General features: G+C 45.8%; 1 pseudogene; it reads left to right on the forward strand.

The window, feature by feature from the left end:
• Positions 1 to 5,876: 5,876 nt before the first annotated feature.
• Positions 5,877 to 5,994, forward strand: LOC126458818 (5S ribosomal RNA; annotated as a pseudogene).
• Positions 5,995 to 16,407: the final 10,413 nt, after the last annotated feature.

Raw genomic sequence — 16,407 nt, forward strand, 5'->3', positions numbered from 1 at the left:
ATATTAGCAGATAATAGAGAAATCAGCCTATGTGAATGCTTTCTTTTTTTAAAGAAATGAATGGCTTCCGAAAATTAAAATCCTGAACTGATGCTTGATACATACCTTTCCCATAATTTCACTACAATGTCGAAACACGATTTTGGATATATTATGAAAACGGATGGTCCGAGAATTGGTAAGATGTATTAATATGAGAGGCTGTATATCAATTACAATCAGATTGGTGATCATCCTTCGCCTCTTGGCTACTGCTTATTTATACACGAGTATGTTGTACCTTTTTTTTTAATACACTTCGCCGGCCGCGGTGGCCGAGCGGTTCCAGGCGCTACAGTCTGGAACCGCGCGACCGCTACAGTCGCAGGTTCGAATCCTGCCTCTGGATGGGTGTGTGTGATGTCCTTAGGTTAGTTAGGCTTAAGTAGTTCTAAGTTCTAGGGGACTGATGACCTCAGAAGTTAAGTCCCATAGTGCTCAGAGCCATTTGAATCATTTTAAAGTACATTTCTCACTGATACGCTTGTTCATACCAAATGTTTGTAAAGCTTTGGTAGAAGGACACTAGAATCTCATTATGGTAAGTTTCAAAACTACCAAATGTTTGGGTTAGTATTTTATGGCAGTTCGTCGGTGCGCTAGGAAAACCATGTATTTCATTCATACATGCGATGAGTCAATGACCAGAGCAATGGACTAACACCGTAATATGTATTAACACAGACTCACGCGTGATAAAGCTTACAAAAAAAAATTAGAAGTGTCTGAATATATGTAATAAGTGAAGCAAAAGATGTTATATACACTGACCAATCAGAACCCTATAACCATCGACCTGCTATCGATATAAACTCTTTCAGCTGATAGCAGCGTCGCCTGGCGAGGAATGACTACTAGTCAGACACACACATAGTGTGTGTAGTATCAGTAAACGTGCTGCCCTTGTGTAGGATGGGGAAGACGCGCCATCTATCCGAGTTTGATCGAGGGCAGATTGTGATGGCCAGGAGGCTCCGTACGACCATTTTGGAAACTGCACGACTTGTCGGGTCTTCGAGGAGTGCTGCTGTAATGTCTTCAACGCGTGGCGAAACGAAGGTGAAACCACGTCCAGAAGTCGTGGGGTTGGCCGGCACATTTCATTACAGAAGTCGAACGTCGTAGGATGGATAGATTGGTAAAACAGGACAGACAGCGAACTGTGATGGAACTACCATCAGACTTTAATGTTGGGCAGGGTACAAGTGTGTCTGAACTCACAGTGCACCAAACACTTCTAACGATAGTCCTCTGCATTCAGTCGATGACCCACACACGTGTCAATGTTAACAGCACGACATCGGCAACTATGACTGAAATGGGCACGTTACCATCGGCACAGGACGTTGGTGCTGTGGCAGAGGGTTGCATGATCTGATGAATCCTGATACCTTCTTCATCAGGCTGATAGAAAGGCGCGAATCCTTTTTCTTCCAGGGGAACAGCTCCTTGACGCCTGTACCGCCGGATGGAGAGAAGCTGGCGGCTGCTCCATTATTTTCTAGGGAACATTCACGTGAACATCCATATGTCCAGTGGAGCTCGTGCAAGGTACTATGACGAGCAAGGATTATCGTACAATGATTGCAGACCACGTACACCCCTTCATGACGATCATCTTTCCAGACGGCAAGTCACAAGACCCAGAGTGTGATGGAGTGGTTCAAAGAACACGATGGCGTGTTCCAGCTGATGTCCTCCCCCCTCCCCCCCTCCAGCTAGCAAGGTCTGAACCAGATCGAACACATCTGGGACGTGATTTAAAGTGGCGTCAGACCTCATCGCCCCCCTCCCCGGAATTTACGGAAGTTAGTGACTTGTGTGTGCAGACGGTGTGCCAACTCTCTCGAGCGACCTACCAAGACCTCATTGCTTCCATGGCACGACGCGTTGCCTCTGCTACCCGTGCCAAAGGCGGACACACCGGCTATTAGGTAGGTGGTCATAATGTTCCCGCTGATCAGTGTACACTCTGTCTATGTATACACAATGCCTCATATTTGTTTACGTTGAAGGCAATTGCCACTCTCTGCACCAAACGTCGATCCTCTGCAGGACTTCCTGCATTTCACTACAATTTTCTAGCGTTGCGACTTCTCTGTGTACAGCAGCATCATCAGTGAAAAGCCTCATGACACTTCCTATGTTGTCTACTATGTTATTTACATCCATCGTTAAAAGTAATGGTCCCTTGGGACACGTCCGAAGTCGCTTTTACGTGTGAAGACTTACCTGCGTTGAGAACGACCAGCTGTGTTCTGTTTGCTAGAATCCCTTCAGTCCAATCTCACAGATGGTCTGATATTCCATGTGCTCGTATTTTGTTTATTAGGCGGCAGTGCGAAACTACACTATGTGATCAAAAGTATCCGGACACCTGCCTGAGAATGACTTACAAATTCGTGGTGCCCTCCATCGGTAATGCTGGAATTCAGTATGGTGTTGGCCCACCCTTAGCCTTGATGACAGCTTCCATTCTCGCAGGCATACATTCAATCAGGTGCCGGAAGATTTATTGGGGAATGGCAGCCCTTCTTCAAGGAGTGCTGCACCGAGGAGAGGTATCGATGTCGGTCGGTGAGGCCTGGCATGAAGTCGGCGTTCCAAAACGTCCCAAAGGTGTTCTATAGGATTCAGATAAAGACTCCGTGCAGACTAGTCCTTTACAGGGATGTTATTGTCGTGTAACCACTCCGCCATAGGCCGAGCATTATGAACAGATGCTTGAACGTGTTGAAAGATGCAATCGTTATCCCCCATTTGCTCTACAACAGTGGGAAGCAGGAAGGTGCTTAAAATTTCAATGTAGGCCTATGCTGTGATAGTGCCACGCAAAACAACCAGGGGTGCAAGCGCCCTCCATGAAAAATACAACCACACCGTAACACCACAGCCTCCGAATTTTACTGTTGGCACTACTCACGCTGGCAGATGACGTTCACTGGGCATTCGTCATACCCACACCATGCCAAATTGTGTACCGTGATTCGTCACTCCACACGTTCTTCCATTGTTATGTCGTCCACTGTTTACGCTCCTTACACCAAGCGAGGCGTCGTTTGGCATTTACCGGCGTGATGTGTGGCTTATGAAATACAACTTTTGTCACCTCCCACCTAACTGTCATAGTACTTGCAGTGGATCCTGATGCAGTTTTGAATTCCTGTGTGATGGTCTGGATAGATGTCTGCCTATTACACATTACGACCCTCTTCAACTGTTAGCTGTCCCTGTCAGTCAACAGACGGGGTCGGCCTGTACGCTTTTCTACCGTACGTGTCCCTTCATGTTTCCACTTCACTATCACATCGGAAACAGTGGACCTAGGGATGTTTAGCAGTGTGGAAATCTCGCGTACAGACGTTTGACACAAGTGACACATAATCACCTGACCACGTTCGAAGTCCATGAGTTCCGCGGAACGCCCCATTCTGCTCTCTCACTATGTCTAATGACTACTGAGATCGCTGATATGGAGTACCTGGCAGTAGGTGGCAGCACAATGCACCTAATATGAAAAATCTGTGTTTTGGGGACGTCCAGATGCTTTTGATCACATAGTGTATATCGAACGCTTTCCGGAAGTGAAGGAACAAGACATTTACTTGGGCGTCTGTATCTACTGCTTTCTGGGCCCATGGGCGAGCGGAGCGAGCTATGTTTCACACGATCGTTGTCTTCGGAACCCATGTTGATTCCTACACAGGATATTTACGGTCTGTGGAAATATCATAATACACGAGCATAAAACATGTTCGAGAATTCTACAACAGTCCGATGTCAGAAATTTAGGCCTACAGTTCTGTGCGTCTGTTCGGTAATCCTTTTTGAAAACGGGAATGACCTGTGCTTTCTTTTTTCTTTGAACCATTAGGAACGCTTCCAGTTGTTTTCTGTCTCATGGTCACTTATTTCGATAACTGTCGCTTTGTCGTTCGTGGGACGATTGAAACGAGGAACTACAGTCCGATCTTCCTCTGCGAAATCGTTATGAAAAAAGGCGTTTAGTACTTCGGCCTATAGAACTGGGAGGTTTCAATTAAAGTGCAGCTGCTCACGGAGATCCAGTGTGAGCTGCAGTTACCGTATAGCACCGAAATTTGGTAGACATGCTAATGCATTAATGCGAAATCGATTTACGCGAGAAAAAGTTTAGTTCCAGTTTTGGCCACCAGGTGCAAGTCTAGCGCTGTACGCCGTTTGTCTCCAGTATGGCATCCACGGTCTCAATCTCATAACGTGAGTGAACAGTATGGCTGTCGAAAAGAGAGACCGTGCACTGTTAGTGGAAATGTCTTATGTAAACTGCAGCAATTACAGTGCTGCACTGAGAGAATATCGCCGACTGAAAGGTCTGAGGAGAGCCTCTATGTCAGTAAGTGGTTTAAAGTAGGTGATAAAGAAATTCGAAAACATGCTTGAGCTTGGTGTTGTATCTGGAAGAGGACGACGTCGAATCTCGGTAGAAGTTACTGACAGTGCAGTACGTGCCCCGAGCAGAGCTAGTGCTCGTGCACTGTCACGAGAATCGTCCATCTCATAGTCAACAATATGGAAAGTTTTGCGGCCTATCTTCTATTGGTATCCGTGCAAGATCCAGACGGTGCAGCAACTGAAACCTCTGATCCCCACCAACGTTCTCAATTTGCCCATCGATTTCTGGCACGGATCGAAGATGATGCCATGTGGCTGGGCAATACTCTATTGAGTGATGAGGCACATTTGCACTACGGGGTCATTAAATATACAGAGCTTGCCGAATTTGCGGTACTGTTAAACAGCATGTTGTATACGAAGAGCCATTGTGCTCGCCATGTGACTGTTTGTTGTTGATTTCCGTCTGTCAGGTGTGTAGTGACGTCTACAAGTTATCGAGCTCTCTTCTACAGCAAGTGATACCCGCTTTGGAAGAACACAACTGTGTGGAAACCACTGATTTCATGCAAGATGCGGAAATACCTCACGCCACTCGCCCAGTGAAAGATCTGCTTAATGCAAAATTTCACGAACACGTTATCTCAAAAGGTTTACCAGACAGATGGCCTGCGAGATCACCTGATCTGAATCCATGTGACATGGCTCTGTGGATATCTAGAAGAACACGTTTACCAGGGACACGTTCGACCTCTACCTGATCTGAAGGCAATTATACAGGAGCATGTTTCTCAGATTCCACCGGAACTGCTGCGAGCAACTGTTGATCACGTCGTTTCACCGATGCATGTTGAAGCGACGATTAATAATAAAAGTAACATTATCCCTTCCTCACCTGTTTCACATTTTCTGCCACGTCCCGTTCCTGACCCATTTCTATACGTCCTCTCGAATTCATAGCGCTAGGTTTGCATCTGGTGCCCAAAGTGGAACTAACTTTTTTCCGGTGTAAATCGATTCTGCATTAACGCATAAGGATACATACCAAGTTCCACTGCCATACTATAATTACTGCACGCACTGGACTTCTATGAGTAGCTGCACCGTAATTATAGCCACTCGGTATACATGGTGTTTAATGTAAGAGTCGTGCAGGCCGCTGTGGTCGAGCGATTCTAGGCGATCAGTCGGGACCCATGCGGCTGCTACGGTCGCCTGTTCGACTGCTGCCTCGGGAATGGATGTGTGTGATGTTTCTAGGTTAGTTAGGTTAAAGTGGTTCTAAGTCTAGGAGACTGATGACCTCAGATGTTAAGTCCCATGGTGCTTAGAGCCATTTGAACCATTTTTAAGAGTCGTCAGGTGCATTTTCTCTGGTGTTTCAGCAGATGTTTACAATTTCATTGTCGCATTGTGTAACTGCAGCCAGCCCAAACAAATAGTGCGTATCACGTCTTTCATGCGGCAACGGCCTTGCCGCAGTGGAGACACCGATTCCCGTCAGATCACCGAAGTTAAGCGCTGTCGGGCGTGGCCCGTACTTGGATGGGTGACCATCCGGGCCACCATGCTCTGTTGCCAATTTTTCGGGGTGCACTCAGCCTCGTGATGCCAACTGAGGAGCTACTCGGCCGAATAGTAGCGGTTCCGGTCAAAGAAAACCATATTATCGACCGGGAGTGCGGTGTGCTGACCACACGCCCCTCCTATCCGCGTCCTCACCTGAGGATGACACGGCGGTCGGATGGTCCCGATGGGCCACTTGTGACCTGAAGACGGGGTGCTTTTTTTATGTCTTTCATGCGATGCCTAATGCCGACGGAAAATTTCCCGTTACAAACAGATTAGTACCATATTAGTCTAGTGCGATAATTTTTCAATCTACGTGTATTAACAGAGACAGTAAAGTTCGAAGAATAACCAGTAATCCAGCAGTGACAGCACTGCCCTGGCGCGCGCCAACTGCCACCGCCAAGCACGTAGCTCTACTGAATCTCTGTTTATTCTTCGCGTTTTACTGTCACCTTTAATACACGTCGATAAAACGAATATTGGACTAGACTAATTTGGGAGCGCACTATCGAATGGACACGGAAAACTCCGATTTCAAAATAATTTTCTCTGTAGCGCTGTCTGTTGTCTGTTGTCATTAGGCTTCACATCAAAAGGCGTGTCTGCCTCCGTAGCGGTAGCGTTACCGCCTGCCACGCAGGGGGCCCGGGTTCGATTGCCGGCAGGGGACTGGGTGTTGTGTATCCTTATTTTCATCATCATTGACTCGCAAGTTGCCGATGTGGCGTCACCTAAGAAGGACTAGCCATACGGCGGCCGAACTCCCCCGAATGGGGCCTCCCGGCCAACAATGCCATACGCTCATTTCGTTACATGAAAGGCGTGACGAGCAGTAATTGTTTGGGCTGGCTCCAGCTACACACTGCAAGAACGAAATTTACAAATATCCGCCGAAACACAGGAGACAATGCTTCTGACGAGGCTTAGGAGAGACAGCCGGTATGCCATCGTCCGTTTCATTGTCATTATGATGACAGAGTGTCTGGGCTTATGGGTTCGATTCGTTTACTGGTTTCACATAAGACCAAAACTTATTGCGGTTTTAACTTGCGATTCTCGACTTTCCTTCGTTTTGGTCCCTCTAGCGGTGTACAAATGTACTGTGGAGCGAAGATTTCGTGTGTAGCAGAACTGCACAATTACCTCGAAACAAACAAATACACTACAACACGAAGGTGACGTGCTACAGACGTGAAATTTAACCGACAGGAAGAAGATGCTGTGATATGGAAATGATAAGCTTTTCAGAGCATTCACACAAGGTTGGCGCCGGTGGCGACGCCTACAACGTGCTGACATGAGGAAAGTTTCCAACCGATTTCTCATACACAAACAGCAGTTGACCGGCGTTGACTGGTGAAACGTTGTTGTAATGCCTCGTGTAAGGAGGAGAAATCCGTACCATTACGTTTCCGACTTTGATAAAGGTCTAATTGTAGCCTATCGCGATTGCGGTGTATCGTATCGCGACATTGCTGCTCGCGTTGGTCGAGATCGAATGACTGTTAGCAGAATATGGAATCGGTGGGTTCAGGAGGGTAATACGCCATGCTGGATCCCAACAGCCCCGTATCACTAGCAGTCCAGATGACAGGCATCTTATCCGCATGGCTGTAACGGATCGTGCAGCCACGTCTCGACCCCTGAGTCAACAGATGGGGACGTTTGCAAGACAACAACCATCTGCACGAACAGTTCGACGACGTTTGCAGCAGCATGGACTATCAGCTCGGAGACCATGGCTGCGGTTATCCTTGACGCTGCGTCACAGACAGGAGCACCTGCGATGGTGTACTCATCTACGAACCTGGGTGCGCGAATGGCAGAACGTCATTTTTTCGGATGAATCCAGGTTCTGTTTACAGCATCATGATGGTCGCATCCGTGTTTGGCGACATCGCGGTGGACGCACATTGGTAGCGTGTATTCGTCATCGCTGTACTGGCGTATCACCCGGCGTGATGGTATCGCGTGCCATTGGTTACAGGTCTCGGTCCCCTCTTGTTCGCATTGACTGCACATTCAACAGTGGACGTTACACTTCAGATGTGTTGCGACCCGTGACTCTACCCTTCATTCGATCCCTGCGAAACCCTACATTTCAGCAGGATAATGCACGACCGCATGTTGCAGGTCCTGTATGGGCCTTTCTGGATACAGAAAATGTTTGACTGCTGCCGCCGCCAGCACATTCTCCAGATCTCTCACCAACTGAAAACGTCTGGTCAATGGTGGGCGAGCAACTGGCTCGTCACAATGCGCCAGTCACTACTCTCGATGAACTGTGGTATCGTGTTGAAGTTGCTTGGGCAGCTGTACCTGTACACGCCATCCAAGCTCTGTTTGACTCAATGCTCAAGCGTATCAAGGCTGTTACTACGGCCAGAGGTGGTTGTTCTGGGTCCTGTTTCTCAGGATCCATGCACCCAAATTGCGTGAAAATGTAATCAGCTCTAGTATAATATATTTGTCCAACGAATACCCGTTTATCATCTGCATTTCTTCTTGGTGCAGCAATTTTAATGGCCAGTAGTGTAATTAACCGTGTTATTTGGTTGTTTTGAGGAGGTACTTAAGACGTTATACCCGCCGCTAGTGCGCGCGGGCCGAAAGCCTGGGACGACGGATGCGGGCGAGTCACTGCCCGTGGCCGTGGAATCCTTATCGCCACGCCCCTCAGTCGAGCCTCTGGCGAATCTCTGTTACTTAACATGGCGGCTTATCAGCGAGCCGACAGCCTTCACATGACCGTACGCGTTCCAATCTCGCCAGCTGTTCCCACGCTGTGAGATAGGCGGAGATGTTACTCAACACTACTGAAAAAAAAAGAATCCTTCAGAGAGTTTGCTCACCTCCCGCCCACCGCGATAGCAACCCGTGTGCAGCGCCAGCAGACACCGCGTGCCGAGATTAGCGAGGAATGTTCTGGCAGGCTGCACTCTGCTCTCGTCACTTTGACAAGCAGGCAGCTTCAAGCAGCCGAGCAGGAAGTACAGTATTGTTCGGCCGTGAATCGAGGATTTGGTTCTGGCTTCTAAAGCACGTTGTCGTGGGCGGCGAGTGTTCATCGCAGACATACACTACTGGCCATTAAAATTGCTACACCAAGAAGAAATGCAGATGATAAACGGGTATTCATTGCACAAATATATTATACTAGAACTGACAGGTGATTACATTTTCACGCAATATGGGTGCATAGATCCTGAGAAATCAGTACCCAGAACAACCACCTCTGGCAATAGTAACGGCCTTGATACGCCTGGGCATTGAGTCAAACAGAGCTTGGATGGCGGGTACAGGTACAGCTGCCCATGCAGCTTCAACACGATACCACAGTTCATCAAGAGTAGTTACTGGCGTATTGTGACGAGCCAGTTGCTCGGCCACCATTGACCAAACGTTTTCACTTGGTGAGAGATCTGGAGAATGTGCTGGCCAGGGCAGCAGTCGAACATTTTCTGTATCCAGAAAGGCCCATACAGAACCTGCAACATGCGGTCGTGCATTATCCTGCTGAAATGTAGGGTTTCGCAAGGATCAAATGAAGGGTAGAGCCATGGGTCGTAATACATCTGAAATGTACCATCCACTGTTGAAAGTGCCGTCAATGCGAACAAGAGGAGACCGAGACGTGTAACCAATGGCACCCCATACCATCACGCCGGGTGATATGCGATGTCGCCAAACACGGATGCGACCATCATGATGCTGTAAACAGAACCTGGATTCATCCGAAAAAATGACGTTTGCCATTCGTGCTCCCAAGTTCGTCGATGAGTACACCATCGCTGGCGCTCCTGTCTGTGATACAGCGCCAAGGGTAACCACAGCCATGGTTTCCGTGCTGATAGTCCATGCTTCTGCAAACGTCGTCGAACTGTTCGTGCAGATGGTTGTTGTCTTGCAAACGTCCCCATCTGTTGACTTAGGGATCGAGACGTGGCTGCACGATCCTTTACAGCCATGCGGATAAGATGCCTGTCATCTCGACTGCTAGTGATCCGAGGCCGTTGGGATCTAGCACTGCGTTCCGTATTACCCTCCTGAACCCAGCGATTCCATATTCTGCTAAGAGTCATTGGATCTCGACCAACGCGAGCAGCAGTGTCGCGATACGATAAACCGCAATCGGGATAGGCTACAATCCGACCTTTATCAAAGTCGGAAACTTGATGGTACGCATTTCTCCTCCTTACACGAGGCATCACAACAACGTTTCACCAGGTAACGCCGATCAACTGCTGTTTGTGTATCAGAAATCGGTTGGAAACTTTCCTCATGTCAGCACGTTGTAGGTGTCGCCACCGGCGCCAACCTTTTGTGAATGCTCTGAAAAGGTAATCATTTGCATATCACAGCATCTTCTTCCTGTCGGTTAAATTTCGCGTCTGCAGCACGTCATCTTCGTGGTGTAGCAATTTTAATCGCCAGAAGTGTAGCTTTGCTCGCTCTCGATGATGGTATTAACAGCATACTGTCCTAGTCTTGTTGGCCCATAATACGAATGCATGTCATTGCATGACTGTTGGTGGTGATGATGTTTTTAATGCATGTTCAGCTCGTTTTTACGATTTGCGCGATCTGAAGACGGTTGTTGAACGCAACAGAACCTAGTCAGTAACTTACATTAAGACCCCTGCCACCTTCCTGACAATGTGAGGCTTCACTAACTATTGAGAAAGTTTAGAGGATCCGCGCTTGCGACAGACTAGGGAACGATCATTCTGCCACCAACCAACGGGCCTGGTATAAATTATTCATTCGCTTTCGGAGTTCTACCCCTTATTGTGTGATTAAACGGTTGCAGAAAAATCACTGCAAGCAGTCATATACATAACATACGGGTACTATAAATGACTCATTTTTTCAAAGTTATATATTTGCCAAAGTATTACATGTAGAGATATGATTGATGACTGAATAGAACCGTAAGCTCATCAAGTTTTAGTTCAAATGGTTCAAATGGCTCTGAGCACTATGGAACTTAACATCTATGGTCATCAGTCCCGTAGAACTTAGAACGACTTAAACCTAACTAACCTAAGGACAGCACACAACACCCAGCCATCACGGGGCAGAGAAAATCCCTGACCCCGCCGGGAATCGATCCCGGGAATCCGGGCGTGGGAAGCGAGAACGCTACCGCACAAGTTTTAGTCCTGCCCATCAGCTGACGTACGAGTCCAGTGTCTTGATAAAATGGTGACAAAGCAAAAAAAGAGTTTTTATGTTTTGGAATACGCAAGAGATTTATCTGCTACGACAGTGTTGCGTGCATTCAGTAGGAATTGCGGAAAAGAACCGGCATATTAACAGAGCATTGTGCGTAGATGTCTACAATTTAGGGGCACTGGTTTTCTCTGTGAACAGAAAAGAACTTGTCGACCAAGTGGGCCACATGCAACCGTGGAGAGGGAAAGTTTCGCCACAGTCCAAAAAATCCCTCCCGTCGGAGGTTCGAGTCCTCCCCCGGGCGTGGGTGTGTCTGTTGTTCTTAACATAAGTTAGTTTAAGTAGTGTGTAAGTCTAGGGACCGATGACCTCAACAGTTTGGTCCCTTAGAAACTCAAACACATTTGGACCAAAAAATCAACGGTCCGCGCAAGCGACGAACTTGGAATACCGCTGGAAACTGTGTGGAAGATTTTCCAATGGCGGTTACACTTCACACCGCACCGTCTGCAGCTCGTGCAACAACTAATAATTCGTAAGCTTCTCCGCAAACGTACCGTTTCTTTTTTAGAATCATTCCGACTAGCTTGACTTGCAGAATATTCAATAACCATTTGTTCTGGAAGTTCACCAACTCTTTCCAGAAACAAAAATCTTGATATGAGTACATTCTGAAGCCTCACTTGTTTGAGCAACATGCGTTATGTTGCGTTGCATTCTCTACGTCTTTATGTTCAGCCGTTTTCGTATTATTTCCCTTGGGTTCGTACATATTGCGCTCAAACAAAGCTGTAATTTGAATCTGATTTTAATTATCGGCGCTGTAGATTTATCAGTGCCAAACTATTTACAGATTTCAGTTTTAGACTTTTTCAGTAAGTGCCTTATGCAGCTCTATCATTGTTTTAATCGAAACAGGAGTTTGATTTCCTTCTGACGTCTCTGCCGTTGTACTTGAAGGACCATAACACCGTCTCATGTTAGCCATTTTTCTTGTTAAGTGTTTTTGTACTGAAAGTTTTTCACTCTGTGTCTGTCTTTGTCTTGAACGGTGTCGTTGTTTAGCAAGTCAGCACTGTGCTTCTGGGAAGCGCCTACAACGGGAGCACTATGCTACCAGCACAGCATGCTCAAGACGAGGGCGGTGGACTCGCAATGGCTCGAGAAAGTGCCCAAGGTCAAAACTGCGCGACTCTCAAGGCCACCGGGACATTATGCTGAACACTTAATCGACAGTGTCAAATTTGTAACTCTCTTTGCCTACCTTTTCACCTGAGTTGAACATGCTACATTACATCCAGAATGTCATCCATTTATTCCCCATTCCGTCAGTCCCCCATGCCTGACACGGTACTTTTCTTCTCGATGAAGCCAGTCGGTGGGGACTGACAGTCCACTTTTCGTGTTGGAGACATCAGTGCATGGGAACGGCAGTATCTAGGTTAAAAAACAAATGTATTTTTAATGACGTTTATCAAAACATTCAGTACAAATATGGCGTTTAGATTTGGACGTATTCGGGTAACCACCTGTTAAGTTATTTTCCTGTAGTTGAGTCGGTGTAAGTTGATCCCTGAAAGTTGCAGTGGGCTGGGAGAGGCAGCTTCGTGGGTCTGCGTCAACCAATAACGTAACGCGATTTTGTAATCGTGCCTATGGCAGCTTCTCAGTGTAGTCAAACCTCTGTAGACGACTACTGTTTTCGCCTGCAGCCGTCAGTGCTTCGCAGTTGCAAGTTGGCAACAGCGCAGCGAGCTGACAGGAGTCATCTTACACAGTCTCGACTGTAGCTACATTGTGCTCAGATGTTTTCGCGTTTGGCTATATCCACGCACTATTGTGTATTCCGAGCAACCGCAGCTGTTGAACGGAGTGGTGTTAGGAAGAACTCCGCTTACGGCTGGTAAAATTCTTGTTTAGTAAAACACGACGGGTTTCGCGGCTTTAAGCCGTATCGTCAGGTGAATCTACGCAGTAAACAGCAAAGTACAGTGTCACCACATTTTACAGATATTAAAATTAGTAAAGGAATGTCTAAAATATATTCACAATGTTAAAAGACCAGAGGTGTACCCATCGCACCTCGTCAAGATTCTCTATCCAGAGAACATCGTCAATACTACACGAGATAAAGGTAAAGAAGAAGGGCCCATTCTTTAAAATTTGCCTGCATCTGTACTATTCTCGCTTGTAAAGGTAGCGACGCACCTTTCCTGGGTGATAAGTATATGACGTCACACTGTCCGTCTAGCCAGCCGGCTAGTCTCTCTTTGTCGTTCGTGCGGGTTGCTTTTGCCTTGCCCTGCACTGAGCTGCCCTGCTGTCATACTGGTAAGACACTACCACGTGATTATTTCCACGTTGTAATTTGCGTGTGTCCCGACTAATCATGTTAGTAGAGAAAATTCCTTATCGCCAATCCAGCCTTTATTTAAAAAAATAATAATAGTCCGCTCATTATAAAATATTTTATTCTTCCTTTTTAAATGCAGGCAAATTTTATAGAATGGGGCACTTCTTGTTACCTTTCGCTCGCCATAGATTTGACAATATTCTCTGAATAGTAAATTTTGACTAGGAGCGGTGGGTGCACCTATGATCTTTTGACGTTGTGAGTACATTTTAGACATTCCTTTACTAATTTTAATATCCACAAAATGTGGTGACACCGTAGTTTGCTTTTTACCACGTAGGTTTACCTGATGATGCGGCTTATAGCTGCGAAACCGGTCGTGTTTTAAAAAACAACAATTTTACCAGCTCCAAGCGTAGTTCTTCCTGACACCATATGTCCACGCACTTTATGCACCTTTCCTTCCTTTGTTTTCAACTGGTGTGTACTTCTTGCATCGGCACTAACTGGGATTCCTGCACGGGAATGCCGTGTGACCGCATCTGCAGACAGTTTCCGAAATATTGAGACTCACATTTCCCTTCTTGTCACATTTTGGATTACATACAACGCATTCACAACACCGATGTTCAGAAAAAGATAGAATGTTAGCTTTCGGCATAATTTTTTCTCAGTGGACTGCTATATGCAATCACATGAACGATCAATAGCAGTTTTTCCCTTATTATATTCAGTAACGATTTTCGATTCTCAATAATCTCTCGTTTGGTTGTCACATTTTCCATTTAACTTAAATATTTAGTGAAAAGAAGCAAATGTCTCTTTTTTCTTTCCATTTCAGGACCGTAATTCGTTGACTGCCCCCTTTTGCAATCACTTCGACGCAATTAAATTTGGCCGCTAAAATTCCTTTGAGAAGTGCTTTACGATTTAGTCGAAGGGTACCAACCAAAAGCGTATGCTTTTGTTAGGTTACCAATCTACACTGGTATACCAATTATCGGTACAGAATGTATGGCCCTTCTTGAGCACATCTTGACACAAATTCATCACATTATTTGTTGGTGTAGTATTTCTTTTATCACGTGCAGGACTTTGCCAGCGTAAATTAGGAAACTGTAGCAGTTTTCACTATTTCAAATCAATTTAAGCATTTCGATGCCACACTTGTTTGAAATTTTGCCTGGATATAATTTTTCCTCGCAGTGGCGTTAGAGACTTCGATACACAGTATATCGGCAGGATCATAATATTTTTTTAAATTTTCTTCAGTTCGTCGACATTGAATTGAACTTCTGAGATCTAAAGCAGCAGCCATTATGTTGTCCGCAAAATGCAGCATTCTCAGCAGAATTTCGATATAATCTCTACCCATTAGCTTTCGTGGAAATATTTTTTTATAATCAGTGGATCCTGCGACAAATATTAGTGTATGGAGAGACGCTTCACCGATCCCGTCCACAAATCAATAAAAACAGCCCCTTTGTTTCATCCGTATTTGTTGGCACCCTTTGACTCAAACGTTTGTAGTGATGTGTTAAAATATTTGATGTGTGACATAGAGTTCATAAAAACCTTGAACAATTTGAAACATAGCTGTGAGTCAGCAACTGTACACGAATCTGATTTGTATAATACAGCCAACTAGTTGTGAAAATAAAAAATCTTCGACTTCGTTACAGCTGTGCACATTCTCATCACTCACTTTGGCACCATGGACACCGTAAACTGCGCAGTGTTTCTGATTGCCTCTATGATCAAAGCCACATACTTTGATCACTTTTTGAACCATCAGACGATTCTCCCTTTCGGACGATGGCAACTGCATTATACGACGACGTTTACGTGGTAAAAATAGCACACTCTATGAATCACTGTCTTCTCCTTGCGACATACTTGCTAGTATAGACGACGAACCTTTTTGATAATAACTGCTGTGAAACTAGTCCGTCCTTGCACAACTGTTGCTTTCTCTAACCTGTCGTCACTTGGAGGGTGTCTTCTTACCACACCATGCACGTTTATTTGCCAACTCAGCAAGCATCAAGTAGGGTACTTACTTTCCTTACTTACTCGGCTTGGCGGCAGTTGCCGCATGAATTTTTTCCACGGTAACGCCTGTGTACAAGATGACAAGTAATGCGCAAACGTAGGATGGGTTGCCGGCGTACAGGCGCACTATCAGGCGTCCTTTTATACGCAAACACGTGAAGTGGTTGCCGCACGCGAGACTATCACCCCAGCGGAAAATTCAGTAAAATCGGCTCCGCGCTCAAGGTGTCAAACTTTTTATCACTTGATTTCAGACACGTCTTCATATCTGTGCGCAGGAAGATAAAAGAAATGTCTGACATTCCTCACTGATTATGTGTCACAATTTAGAAATCATTGTGACTTTAGACAAGTTAGTTGTGGAGACAGTTTGCTACTGCAAACACCGAACTATGAACATTGTGTCAGATGTTTAGCTGTATTACTGAAATGAGTAATAACTTCAGCTAGTATTACTATTTACTCGTTATCGAAAGCAATCGTAACACGTGGAGTTTATCACAGAAAAATTATATCTAATCGAATTTGAAATGGTTTAATTCATTGATACATTCAATGAAGATACTCTTTATGGTATAACTGACAATTTGAAAGTTTTTACAACACAACTTTTATTTACGTAAGTCTACATGGAAATGACTAAATAACAATGGAAAGTCACAATCACAAAGCCAGTAAGAATTTCCTACTAGAGGCAACAAAGGGTAACTTCTAAGTTTCCCGCAAGAGTCCGAGGTAACACACATACACTTAATTCCAAGTCTTATTCCGATGGCTAAGACGTAGTCTTCCGTGGAGACGTCCTTGAGGTCTGTATTCGGCGTGAACTGCCGTTCGGGGCT

The sequence above is a fragment of the Schistocerca serialis genome, chromosome 2, assembly GCF_023864345.2.
Source record: "Schistocerca serialis cubense isolate TAMUIC-IGC-003099 chromosome 2, iqSchSeri2.2, whole genome shotgun sequence".
In the NCBI taxonomy this organism is placed as follows: Eukaryota; Metazoa; Arthropoda; class Insecta; order Orthoptera; family Acrididae; genus Schistocerca; species Schistocerca serialis.